The 14,413-nt window shown below is 48.7% G+C and overlaps 1 protein-coding gene across 2 annotated transcripts in view; it reads left to right on the plus strand.

The window, feature by feature from the left end:
• Nucleotides 1–481: 481 nt before the first annotated feature.
• The window catches only part of LOC146859173 (protein orai-2), a 44,190-nt gene continuing 30,258 nt past the window's right edge, over nucleotides 482–14,413 (plus strand). Inside the window, exon 1 of one of the 2 annotated variants that reach the window (XM_085649846.1) lies at nucleotides 482–2,058. The gene's annotated coding sequence lies outside the window, so the exon portion shown is untranslated. The remainder of the gene's footprint in view (nucleotides 2,059–14,413) is intronic. The other variant, XM_085649847.1, reaches the window with a different exon arrangement.

A 14,413-nucleotide genomic window follows, 5' to 3' on the forward strand; every position in this document is an offset into this window, starting at 1 on the left:
CACCTGGGTCAGGAAGTGACACGCATTGCGCGTCACTTCCGGCCCTGCCAACGGAGGGGGGCTCCAGTCTGTGTCCCTGCCCCCCCCCCTTAGGGAGGGGGTGGGGAGGGGTGACCGGGGCCCCGGGGCCACTAAGGCGCCAACCGCCGAGTGGCCCCCTGCGGGGGCCGCGGTCAGCGGCAAATATTACAAAACAAGGAAATGTTTAAATATCACCACGTTTGTCTTTCGTTGTGTAATGAGTAAACAAATCTTCTTTATTTATTGAAAGACATTCCTCGTGTGCTGCAAGTAGTATATGAATCAAGAAGCATGTCTTCCCCTAAGCCCCGCCCACTCGCCACATTTCAATGAGTACCTGCACTCCCCCCTCCCCCGTCCCCCCCTATCTAAAGCACTGTGCAGAATGCACCATTTTTTACAAAATGTACTTGGGGGGAGAAACGCTCCCCCCCCCCGCCTCAGCCCCAGGCTCGTTGCACTCGCGATGCACCACACGGGGGCTGGTCTGCCGCTCTGACAACATTTGCCAGGGCTGCATTGGGTTCCCAGTCCGGCCCTACAGGGCAATACACCTTTGGCCAGAGACAAGATGCAAAAACAGAACTTTTGGAAAAGCGCTCAACAAGTTCGGAGAGTAAGTCGGGGAATGTCTGGGTCGCGGCCAGTCGGTCATGCAACACGCTGCGGAATCCAGTCTGAGAAGGCTAACTCAGCGCATAGAGACAAACACCTACAACTACGTCGAACAGAGGGAATCCCTTTCACATTCGAAAGAAGCCTTTCCTCTCCTCCAACCACAGCAGAGCTTATATTGGGTAGGCACGATTGCTAGCCAACGGGAGAAGGGCTTACATTGTGTGCCCTTATCAGCAGCTCCCAGCACGGCTTCTGTCAGTCCGAGGTTCTCAGCCATCATCTCCTCCCGGACTCTGCCCAGCGTCTCCCCTCCATCCATCCTCTCTCCCAGGGTCACGTGCGCTTCATCCGAGACACGTCACGCTCAGCATCCTCTAGACTTCCTCCTCTCCGAGATGGGTCTGTGGGGATGCCCGGCCTGTTGATCATCACCGTGAGCCCCGATGAGTGACTCGGACCTGCGGACAGAGGCACGCGGATACAGGGGATCCGCGGATACAGAGGGACAGGGCCTGCGCATAGAGGTCAGGACCCGCGCACTGTAGATGCTGAGGCATGGATGTGGGCACCTGGGTCTAAAGGGGAGCTGCAGATACATGGGCGCCAACATATAAAGACCTTGCATATACAGGGGAGCTCTCTATATATGGGGAATACTACATTCCCTGTGCATGGAAGGATGCTGTCTTTAAGGGGACTCAATCCGACATTAAGGGACCCAGAAGGCTGCAGGGACTGATGGCGAAGGGGGAACAGGGGGACAGAACCCTAACTCGCTAGGGATGAGTGGAGCCGCGGATACATAGAACCAAAGGAGAAGGAACTCAGCGCAAACCCTACACATACCGGAACCCAAAGATACAGGGACCCTGTGGATACGGGGCCCTCTGGCTCTACGGGTACGGCAGACTTGTGAATACAGATGTGGTGTGGACTGCGTGTGTGAGGTTTGTGGTTAATCTGAGGATACAGGGGAGCAGCAGATACTGCGATTTGCTAGTACAGGGGCCTGTGACGCTGCGGGCCTGCGGATACGGGTAGCAGGCAGGATACAAGGAACCGAACACGGCGGAGCTGCAAAGATTTACCGCGGGGATTAGTTTTGCACAGGACGTGCTGGTGCAGAGGAACCGTTGGCTCGGATCCCTGTGAATAAAACAAACTAAAAGGGCCCCTTGTATACCGGGGATCAAGATAAAGGAGACCGTGGATACCCGCCGGGATCCAGCGACACTGGATGTAGGGGGTACCTGTTGGTACGGTCGGATACGGGGCGCGCGCGGATATCTGGGAACCTCGGATACAGGACACTGCTGGCGATGGGAGTCTGTGAATGAAGGGAACCTGTGGATTCAGGAACAGCGGATACCGGGCGGGCGCTGATACCAGGGTTCTAGCGGAAACGGAGACCGGCTGCTGGTGAGTACGGCAGAGCTTGTGTCTGGGTCCCCGGGGGCCTGTTGGGGGAGGGAGGGATGCCGTTACCATCACCCCTGTTGCTGGGATGACTCTTCCGTTTGAGCCCCCGAGCTCCGGGGCCTGGCTCCGGACGCTGCCTTTGGAAGATTTCTGTGGTCGCTGGCAGATATAAGACCAAAGCCCCCCTAGGTAAGAATGACTCAGGGTCCTAGATGTGGGCGTGACATAGAAGCAGGGCGTGGCTATCAGTGCAGCAACAGCTGTAGTGTCCCCGAGGCACAGGAGACTTGGGCCCCTTGAACACCAGATATATCTGGATTATACTACAGTGCTAGCTGACAGAGGGGCCCATGTTAGCTCCTCGCACCTGGGTTCGTGACGTCACAGAGGCGGGATTGACCTGGGCAAGCAGAGCTCGTGTGGTGACGCAATGATGCATGTTCGTATTAGTATTTTTTATACGTTTTATTTTATACTGTACTGCTTCTTCAGGGCGTGTTTTGTCTAGTACAGTGGACGTGCTTAGAAGCCTCGATCGGGCCGTGCTCCACGTGCAGCGCTAGTGTACACTAATCACTAAACACGAGAGGTTGTCTGCAAATCATATGAGTGGGATTCGCGATATAAAGAAGATCTGTAAAACTCGGCGCTTAGAAACGCGTGTTCACGATATGAGACGCTAATGACAAGTGCAGCGAATTGGAAACTCTTGGCTTCGGGAACCCATAAATTAAAGGTCAAGGCGTGGCAGCGGAAAGGGGGTGGAGTCATGAAGAGCGAAGCCTGACAGTCACGATGCTCGTTGATTTAAAAAAAAAAAAAAAAAAAAAAGCTTTGGCAAAGTCCTTCATGGCAAAAAGGAGAAATGTGACAGTAAATTCTGTTCTGGCTCACTTGTTCAAAAAGATGCTGCATTTTAAAATGTATTTCGGGATATAAGGCACCTGGAGCAGAAATCTTAGGGGCATATTATCAAGCCAGGCGATAAAATTATCGCCGTATTAGCGGCAGTTCACTGCCGCTAATACGGTGCAGTTCACTGCCGCTAAAACGGCGATAATGGGCTTGATAATATGCTCTATGGAATTCCAATTGAAGCTCAGGTTAGACGTCCTTCACATCTAACATGGGCTTCAATTGGAATTCCATAGAGCATATTATCAAGCCCATTATCGCCGTTTTAGCGGCAGTTTTCGGCCGCTAAAGCGGCGATAATTTTATCCCCTGGTTTGTTAATATGTCCCCTGGTGTGGCCAACAATTGTCATGGGATAATAATAACAATAAGATAACTCACTTCCTGGAGATAGACGCATAATTTAGCATAGGCGTGTTTACACGGCGTGCCTGCCTCAGAGCACACCGTGTAACACGCAGGTCACAGATTTGTATTTTATTAGCCTGATAAGTGGGTTGCTGCTTTTGACACAGAGATCCCTTTGTTCGAACGCACAATCCCAACCACTGCGCTATGTTATAAATCCTCATTTGTGTTTCTCCAGTCCATTCAGTCTTAACATATAACGCCTACCAATATGTACGATATGTGACTCATCTTGTCTTATTTAACATTCTCACTTTGATTTACACACTTTTATGATTTACTGTTCATGTATAGTGTGTCTGTAGGGTGGTAAAATTCTCTGACACCCTACATTGGGGTGAGTAGAACTATAAATGAATTACGTAAACAATACATTCTTAAATGCTATTTAAATCTTTCATTTTGTAATTACTTATGCTGACAGATACATCTGTTATTCTTGCATTGCATGCAGATCGCATGGATACAGGGGTTGAACAAAGTAAAAAACCTGGCTCCAAATCATGGTTTCTCCTCAGCACGTGTGTAGTGAAAACAAGCTGCACACCTTTATTTCCCTACATTGCATAGGCATCTAGGTGTTGTGCTCCAGGAGCCAGGATTAGACTCTAAAAAAAACAACAGGTCTGAGTACCTTTAAATCAGGCATTTGTTTTGGGCCCACCTGGAAATGAAAATTAGAAAGCCCCTCGCCGCCTCTAGGGTGTTGCACCGAATGGAAAACAGACATAGTGTAGGCCCTGCTGAATGTGTCTTGGTGCCGGCAAATTACATTGGGACAAATTCAGCATATATTAACTGCTTGATCTGGGATTCGGCTGCAGCCCCCTGGATTCCTGCACTGCTAATGAGGAATGTATACACCTGCCGGGGACAAGCCCGGATGCAGTCGAGGAGGGAAGCCAAAGTCTTTAAATGCATCCCATTGTCTGACAATCATCTGACTGAGTTGCTAACCAGTCGCCCCTGACTAAGAATGAAGCCTTTTACCTACATGCACCAATCCAAGCTCTGGGTGCATCAATCCACTGGGGGTTTGCACTAGTGTATGTATGTTGGCATGTGTGGGTGTTTATATAACCAAGAACATGTACATGAAGTGGGGATTTACATCGGTGAATTACACAATTACATTTCAAAGATATGCAGTTGCATTTCAGAACCTGTGACCTGCAGGTGGCATACAGATTTCTGAAATTCGTGCATTAGCCACTGATCAATTTCAGTGAAACCAGTGACTAGTAGATCACATTTGGAGATCAGCAGTTTGCTACATGAACCCACTGGAGTATGCTATTCAGTGCTTAAGTTCTAAAACAATAAGTGCCGGTGCCCAAGGAGCTGCTCAGAGGCCCGCTGAACGCCAAGTCTGCGTAACCTGGATACCTCCCCTGGGCTCGCTAATCAACTACCATACACTCTCTGCCCCTTTATCTCACTTTTGCAGGTTCCTGCTTTCTCCTTACATGAAGGTTTTTTATCTTTCTCTTCCTCCTTTTTTAACGTTTGTGTGTGCTTCCCCCTCTTACACTCGGGAAATGTCCGCTGTGGAAAAATAAGGGTCAGTCCCCCAAAATGAGCGTTGGTGGCCCCTAGTGGCAACCACCTGCTCAAATTAAGCACTGATGCTACTTCCGTGTTAACTTGGAAAATGCAGATCCTGTCAAAAACACCTGTTGGGTTACACACTTGGGAAACGACAAAGTGCTATAAAATAATCGCCCCTGACTAATGATTATAAAATGCAGTTTCTCTTGATCAACTGCCGGTCAATGATTAACGATAAAAACCGAGGGGCATATTATCAAGCCCCAGCGATAATTATCGCTTTGCGCGCTTTATCTTATAGCCGGCTATCGCTGGAATATATCGCCTAGCTAGCGCTGTATTATCAGAGCTTAGCGCTATGGCGATAAATATTCCAGCGATAGCGGGAAAATGGCCAAACATCGCTGAAAAAACAGCGATGTCCCTTTTAATATGCCAAGAAGCTTAGTGATAAGGCCCTGTGGCCTTCACCCCATAATCCACCTCCCATGTTAGGTCTGCCTTAGTCAGGAATTTAGCAGATGTTAAATTCCTGCGTTAAGGCAGAGTAAGCGCGATTATGATTATCGCTACGCCTCGTTGTTTATATCGCAAAGCTGCCTTAGCGATATTTTCCTGTGTTATTTTGACAGCCACGCCTACTTTGCATCTCATTATCGATGCGATGTGAGTCGTTACAACAACGGGAGCTAAATCAAGGAAACACGCGCTAGCGTGTCCTTGTTAATAATTCAATAACATTATTGCCGCTTTTCGCCTGAAAACGGACGCTAAAGCAGCGATAATTCTATCGCCAGCCCTTGATAATATGCCCCGAAATTTTTGAGGTTCTTGAAGAAAAACAGCCAGACGCCTTGTTTCTGACGTAAACATCGCTTAATGAGTCCTCATCACCTGATATTGTAGATGCAATCCCGCAAGGTTATGGGATAGTAAGACAGGACCGCCCTACTAAAAGAGGAGGAGGGACAGTAATTATTTACAAACTATCCCTGAAATGTATTACCAAGGCCGCTAAACTTGAGAACTGTGAGCCATCTTTTTTACCCACTCCGCATCAGAAGACTATGCCATAGCGGGCTTTTTAATCTACCGTCCGCCTGGCCTGGCAACACAGTTCATATCTAGTCTCGCTTAGAATATTGTTCAGCCAGCACTACGCCATAATACCCTGATATTCCTTGGTGACCTTAATATGTACTTTGATAATAACTCCAATCTAGAAGCACAATCTCTATGTAAGGAGCTAAAAACCATGAACCGAATCCAAAAAGTGAGCGCCCCAACCCATCAATTAGGACATATTTTAGACCCGATATTCGCCAATTTACCTACAATTAAGGTGGATGCTTCGTTAATAATTCCATGGTCAGACCACCATCATGTCAAACAGATCAGACCTATTGCACCTGACAAAACTTTCCCAAATTAACCAAGCAGGCCTCTAGCTTTTATCATTAGTCTGTCGCAATAACCATCTCAGATCTAGTGTATGGAGCATTTGTTTTCCAATGAGCAACCGTCAAGTATACTGTGTTAAATGAAGAAATATGTAGAAAACTACAGTTGTCAAAACAGTATACAACCCCTCGTTAGAGGGCATATTAGGGATTGCCCAAAATGAACCTTCTTTACCCAGTGTTTGTCAGACCGATAACCAACCCTGAACCTCTTGCAGACTATGGTAATCTATAATAACCCATGTAACTGAATACCTATCTACAGGCTTTAACACAGTGTAATAATAGTTCACCCTTGAAGGTATATTGGCGTTAACATGGACTTTTCACAATTCAGGTCTAATGCTTTTCTTTGTAACTTTTCATAATAAACAGATCAGACATACGATATCTAAAATACGTTTTTCCCAATGAACCAATCGGGCCTATAGCGTTTATCATTGGCTTGTCACCAACTCAGGCCTACTGTATTGTGCATAAGCTTCCGTCCACACTAGGCAAACACCAGGGATACAGTCATAGCATTACAAATGCAGTAAAACTGCAGGTCTCAGAACAACATACAACCCCGCCTAACAGAGTTAGCAAAGATTATCAAAGTAAAAATCTCCTACAACCACCATTTGTCTGGTGGGGAGGGGTAGGGGCGGGGTTGATGATCGACACAAAAGCCCTTGTCTATTACTGTAATTTGTAAGAGCTCATGCAGCACATACCTGTCAACCTGTTGGCTGGGTGTAGCACAGTTTAATACCAATCTACACTTGAAGGCCTGCTGTATTGAGCATAAACTTTCCATTTAGGCAGCCATCCGGTATATAGTCATAAAATTACAAATATGTACATTACAGCTAGCAAAACAATGTACAGCTCCTACTCCGGCAGCCCAACAAGGATTCCTCCAAGGCCAATCTTCCAGCCCCAGGGCCTGCCAGAGGTGGTAGCCAACACCAAAACCGAAACCCTTGCATACTATGGCAATGTTTGATATTTCACGAAACAAAATTCCTGGTTACACGCTATAACACAGTGTGTGATAACAATCCACCATTAAGGGTCTATTGGCTTTAACCTCTTGTGCGCCCATGACGTGCTGGACTCGTTATGGAGCACAGTCGCGCTGTGCCCATGACGAGTCCAGCACGTCATGGGGCAATCCCTGGGGAATCCCTCTGGTGCGGGCACCAGAGGGATTCCCTTTAATTAAAAATAGCCTTGGGAGCTGGGGAAGAGCTTCCCCAGCTCCCGAGGCCCCCCCCCCTTTCACTGTAATGACGATCGGCGCACACGTCGCGCCGACGTCATTACAGTGAAAGTGAAATTGAAATGAGCCAAGAGGCTCATTTCAGTTTCACTTTCTACGTGCTCAGGGGGCTATCTCAGCCCCCTGAGCACGTAGAAAGACGGGAGAGGTATCGTTGGAAAGGGGAGAATCTCCCCTTTCCAATGGTACCCCTCCCCAGTGGATCCCTGCTTGGGGATCGCCACAGGAGGGTGATCCCCAAGCAGGGATCCACCCACTAGACACCAGGGAGGGGGGAGCGGCCCCTTGGGCAAGGGCCTTTGCTCCCCCCTGGTTACTTTGGTGCAATTTAGTCTTTTTGCCCCCCGGGTGGGCAGATGGGGGCATTAGCCCCCAATATGCCCCCCGGGGGGGCAAAAAGACTACTAGACACCAGGGAATTAAAAAAAAAAAAATAGGGGTGGGGGCTGCCCAAAACGGGCAGGCCCATGCCCCCACCCCACCCCCCAATTACTACAGTCTTTCTGCCCCCCTGGTGGGCAGATGGGGCATTGGCCCCTAATCTGCCCCTTCTTGTAACGCTTTTCGCCCTAAGTGGGATGGGTATTCCCAGACGTGGGACCCGTGCTCACTACGCCACTGGAGTCAAGCTATCCTGGCTGATGACGGCTGATAGCCAGAAACCGGTCCTAGGATGCTTGATTCCGGTCCAGGGAAGACATGGCTTGGCAGTTCGGGCTGGACTGTTCCCATGAGGCACAGGGTCAAGACTGATTTGCATATGACCATGTCTAAACTGGGGTGGCGTAGTGGGCAAAAGAACGATGGATTTAACCCAGATCTCTTGACTGGGGGAGAATGTCTGCATTGTCAGCATTCCGTCCATCATTTGTTTGTTGTAACACTTTTCGCCCTAAGTGGGATGGGTATTCCCAGACGTGGGACCCGTGCTCACTACGCCACTGGAGTCAAGCTATCCTGGCTGATGACGGCTGATAGCCAGAAACCGGTCCTAGGATGCTTGATTCCGGTCCAGGGAAGACATGGCTTGGCAGTTCGGGCTGGACTGTTCCCATGAGGCACAGGGTCAAGACTGATTTGCATATGACCATGTCTAAACTGGGGTGGCGTAGTGGGCAAAAGAACGATGGATTTAACCCAGATCTCTTGACTGGGGGAGAATGTCTGCATTGTCAGCATTCCGTCCATCATTTGTTTGTTGTAACGCTTTTCGCCCTAAGTGGGATGGGTATTCCCAGACGTGGGACCCGTGCTCACTACGCCACTGGAGTCAAGCTATCCTGGCTGATGACAGCTGATAGCCAGAAACCGGTCCTAGGATGCTTGATTCCGGTCCAGGGAAGACATGGCTTGGCAGTTCGGGCTGGACTGTTCCCATGAGGCACAGGGTCAAGACTGATTTGCATATGACCATGTCTAAACTGGGGTGGCGTAGTGGGCAAAAGAACGATGGATTTAACCCAGATCTCTTGACTGGGGGAGAATGTCTGCATTGTCAGCATTCCGTCCATCATTTGTTTGTTGTAACGTCCTTCGGGGGGGGGGGGGGGGCAGAAAGCCCACTAAATACCAGGATTAGTTTTTAGTTTTTTTTTTTTAGGGTGGGGGCTGCCCGAAACGGGCACGCCGATTTCCCCCACCCACCCGCCACCATTACAGCCTTTCTGCCCCCCCTGGGGGGCAGATGGGGCATCGGCCCCCAATCTGCCCCCCCGGGGGGGCAAAAAGCCCACTAGACACCAGGGAATACAAAAAAAAATAGAGGTGGGGGCTGCCCAAAACGGGCAGGCCCATGCCCCCCCCCCCCCAATTATTACAGTCTTTCTGCCCCTCCGTGGGGCATATGGGGCATTGGCCCCTAATCTGCCCCTTCGGTGGGGCAGAAAGCCCACTAAACACCAGGGATTTATTTTTAGTTTTTTTTTTAGGGTGGGGCCTGCCCGAGACGGGCACGCCAATGCCCCCACCCACCCGCCATCATTACAGCCTTTCTACCCCCCCCCGGGGGCAGATGGGGCATTTGCCCCTATTCTGCCCCTTCGGGGGGGGCGGAAAGCCCACTTGACGCCAGGGATTTTTTTCGCGCAATTTTCTTTAGGGTGACGGATTTTATTTAGGGTGGAGGCTGCCCGAAACGGGCACGCCAATGCCCCCACCCGCCACCATTACAGCCTTTCTGCCCCTCTGGGGGGGCAGATGGGGCAGTAGCCCCCAATCTGCCCCCCCAGAGGGGCAGAAAGCCCACTATCCACCAGAGATGTTTTTGCACAATTGTTTTTAGGGTGTGGGCTGCCCGAAACTGGCACGCCAATGCCCCCACCCTCCCCCCCACAAAAATGACAGTCTTTCTGCCCCCCAGGAGGCAGACTGGCGCTGTAGCCCCCAATCTGGCCCCCCCTGGGGGGCGCAGAAAGCCCACTAGAAACCATGGATTTTTTTGTTTTATTAGAGTAGGGGTAGGGGCTCCCCAAAATGGGCATGACAATACCCCCAGAGAAACTCCAGTCTTTCCGCCCCCCTGGGAGGGTAGTTGGCTGCAGCGGCCCCTGATCTGCCCCTGGGGGGGAAGAAAGCCCACTAGGCGCCAGCGTGTACGCAGGCTTTTTTTATGCGTGGGGGTGGGGGTGCCCAAAATGGTCATACCAATGCCCCCACCCCCACAAAAAATAGCCACAGTCTTTCTGCCCCTTTAGGGGCATATTGGGATGAAACCCCCTTCCCCGATTCCCCCCCCAAGGGTGGCAGAAAGCCCACTAGGCTCCGGCTTTTTTTTAGCAATGTGCATACCTGTGGATTTTGGGCCCTAGCGCAGTTGGCACGTAGGCAAACCTAGAAAACCTGTACATTTTTTCAGCTAAATTTGAGGTTTGCAGGGCATTCTGGGGAAGGAAACGTTGGGGGATCCACGCAAGCCATACCACCCTGGAATCCCCAGGGTGTCTAGTTTTCAGAAATCTGTGGGTTTGGTATGTTTCCCTAGGTGGCCGCCGAGCACCGGGCCAAAAACCCAAGTGACCCCCCCCTTGCAAAACCAGGTCATTTTGAGATAGGCAATTTTCATGTCGCCTCACTACGTTGTGGGCCCTTGCCTGTCGCGGGTACTTGGGCCTCCCACACGAGTGAGGTACCGTTTTTAATCGGGAGACCCGGGGGAACGCTGGGTGGTAGGAAATTTGTGTCAGCCCGGTGATGCCACAACTTTCCCACACAAAAATGTGTGAAAAAGGTGATTTTTTTCAGCTAAATTTGAGTTTTCCAGGGCATTCTGGGTAAGGAAACGTTGGGGGATCCACGCAAGCCATACCACCCTGGAATCCCCAGGGTGTCTAGTTTTCAGAAATGTGTGGGTTTAGTAGGTTTCCCTAGGTGTTCTCTTTTAAGAGAGCAAGGAGGGATGCATTGGTACACACCAGACCAAAACAACCAGAAATACCAACAAGATGTACTGTCCTTAATTCATGGGGACTACCTAACATTACATGTCACTTTCCATGCGGCGACTGTAGCGTGTGCCACCTCACCACAGCCACGAAAACACTATCCCTAGAACCTGGCAGAGAATGGTCACAAAGAAAACACACAAACTGTAATACCACCAACATGGAAAGTGAAGCAGAGAATCTGTGAGCACAGGAGCAATATTAGATGCAAAAAACAAACTACACGTCTAACAGAACACTTTCTTCAACACCATCATACACCCAACGACATGCGTTGGACGATAATTGAAACTGTGACTGGTACCAACACACAGAAATATCTGTATGAGAAAGAACAACACTGGATTCACAGATTGTCCACCCACAAACATGGTATGAAAGATTGCATACCCTGGAACTCTGTGCAGAACAAGTAACCTCAATGTGCCATGTAATTTTAGTTGAACTACTGTTTTCCTTTTTGGTGCATTCCTCCTACGTGTGGAATGTCCTATTCCATGTAAAAAAAAAAAAATAATTTTAACAATCACTCTTGACTCCTTTTTATCGTCTCACCGTTGACTAGCCATTCACCGGTAAAACCGACCTGTCCCTTTAAGAATTGTCTCCTCATCCAGGCCACGCCCACTAGTCATGTGACGTTTAACCAGGAAGTGAGGAGTATTTAGTTGAAGCTTTGCAGCCCACTCAGTAACGTCCGGGCGCCTGGGAAAAGTACCGCAGGTTTGTGGCAGGTAGTCGGTGAGCTGAGGTAAGAGTGTGGAGGGAAGAGCTGGTGGCCATATACACGTGAGGCACTTAGAGTTGAGTGTTCTGACCAGTGCCGCCCGTGTTTTGTGTTTTATGTCCAACAGTAACGCAGCACCGTCTGCCTCCCTTATGAGCCCATGATACGATTCGATTAAGAATCGCGAGTGAGTTTTGAGTCTTTTACTCATTTTCACCGTGTTCTGTTTTTAAATTATTTCCTTAGCGCACGCACGTCACAAATAGAGTCGTTTTCACGTGCGTCTGGCCGCTCTGTAGAATTACACATCAAGTATGCTCACCATTGCTGTGTAGCCGTAAGACACCCACGACTTCCACAACGATTTAGTGGGTTGATGCTAATTTCGCATAATATGGAACGGATGTTCGGTTCCAATAATCACTGGCAATTACCGGGGCGTATAACCCAGAATGTGGTGATTATATGCGCAAAAATGAGAGTTCACACGGAAATGGGCACTGTTCACTCTAATTTTAAATAGATTATTTTCTGACGGCCCAGTACTGTATGTTCTTTTTTCAGGTTCATCTGTACGCAGAGGACTCCCTGAACCCTTTTACCACCTCCGCAAGTATATGTAGGTGGCACACAGACGCTCCAGGGTTGGATGCACCTTAGTGTGTGTAGACAGACCGCCCGGTGTGTCGATAGGTCCTGACGAAAACCTGTGACTACACTCAAAGGTTGAAACATGTAGACCATCAATTTTTGGATAATACTTTAGGTCAAATCAAACCTACATTAGTATTACACCTCACCACTTTTTTAATTGTGATCCTGCTGCTCCATATTAAATTCATTAGGGAGTACAGTAGGATTACTTTTAACTTTATTTCACTCACTCACACACGTCACTTACACGTACTGACATAATAAAAAACCTGCTCCGCTGTAATCAGGCGTTGAAGCACACCCGGGTGGTATTCGGCTGCCCGGGTGGACCCCGATGATGAAGCACGTCACCAACTAGGTTGGTGTGTGAGGGGTTTCATAAAAAAGAAATAATTTCTCTTTTTACTTCTCTGTGAATTCTCTAACAGATAGAAGGTTTTTACCTTCTTTCATTTAAGGATACCCCCTTCTTTGTTTATTGTGCATATTAGCCATCCACGTGACAACCATCAGGCCTAGAGTTATAACATTACAAATACACAAAGGCTGCAGTTGGCAATACTATGCACAGCACCTCCTAAGAGAGAGTTAACAAAAACTATCAGAGTGAGAACCGTCTATTCCCAGAGTTCATCAGAGGGGGTGACCAACACCAAAACCCTTTGTCACAACCTTGGTTCCTCAGGAGCAGTACCCCCACACAGCTCACCTGCAAGCAGCACCAACCCTGAATTGAGATATTACAGAGGTTCAGAGTGACCAGAGAGGGGGGAGGGTTTTTGGGGAGGGTACTGCTGGAAGGAGACCATGAAAGGGAAGATTAGTTGCACCTTGCTGATTCCAAAATCTCTAAATCAAGCTTTAAAACAATTACGCAAATCAGGGTCCAGTGTTTCAGCACACTAGAAGTTAAATCACTTCTCAAATAGTTTTTGCCTTTAAAGGTTTTTTCTGGTCTCATTACATTGTCCCCACTTGGACACTGGTTTTGAACCTGCATATTTCTTCGGGTTTAAAAGGAGCCTGGCTAGGGAGATAGGTAGCATTAATCAGCAATCACCAATTGCATCTGATTGGTAGCTCTAGCCTTAAAAGGATACAGTTGAGAGGGTAATCTGTCCGGGACCCTGGTCTGAGCGCATACCTCTGTTCCCATGCTACCTTATCGGTGCATCCCCGCGAGTACCTGGCAGTACCTTTGCTTCCCCTACGTGACCTTGCTTTTTGTTGACAAATTTCCATTGTTCCCTTGTGGCCACTCCATTTTTGCCACTCTCAACACTTCATCTTTTCAATTACTACGACAATTGCTTTACTTATGCATAAGTAATTTAATTTCTTTTGATTTTTTTGTGTGCCGTGGTCCAATTAATTATATAGAGATCCATTCCCTGCCTCTTGGCTCAGATCATATCACCTGATTCGCCACCCTCCTCTTCTGTTGTCTTATCAATTTCTTCAATCCTTCCTCATTGACCCTGTAGCCTCATAAGATTCCCATCTTGCGTATCATATTATCAATAAGTGGACCTCGGCGTCCACTTCTTTGTTAAAGATTGTAAACTTCCTGGCAGTCCTGCCAACTCCAGGGTAGCAATTCTAGCCAAGATGGTGATGAAAGGGAAATTTGAGGAGAATGGAATGGCACCAACTGGTTCGCAATACTTCTGAGCATATCATCTCTTTATATCCATCTCACATCAACACAAAGTTCTCATCTCACAACTGCCTTCAATACTCTGCTCTGCAACCTTTCACCTGCCTCCAGACCAAAGACAGTAGGACATTTCTCATTTGTGACTTCTCCCCTCAGGTCGATCAATGCCAGAGTCCAGGGCCTTAGCAATTAGTATCACCGTGTTGCCTCCTCATTTGTAGCATGTCTCCCTTCTGGTCCAGATGTCATCAAATGGTTTTTGATAGAGGTGGTCAAGCCACT

This window comes from Triturus cristatus, chromosome 3_2 (genome assembly GCF_964204655.1).
Source record: "Triturus cristatus chromosome 3_2, aTriCri1.1, whole genome shotgun sequence".
NCBI lineage: Eukaryota > Metazoa > Chordata > Amphibia > Caudata > Salamandridae > Triturus > Triturus cristatus.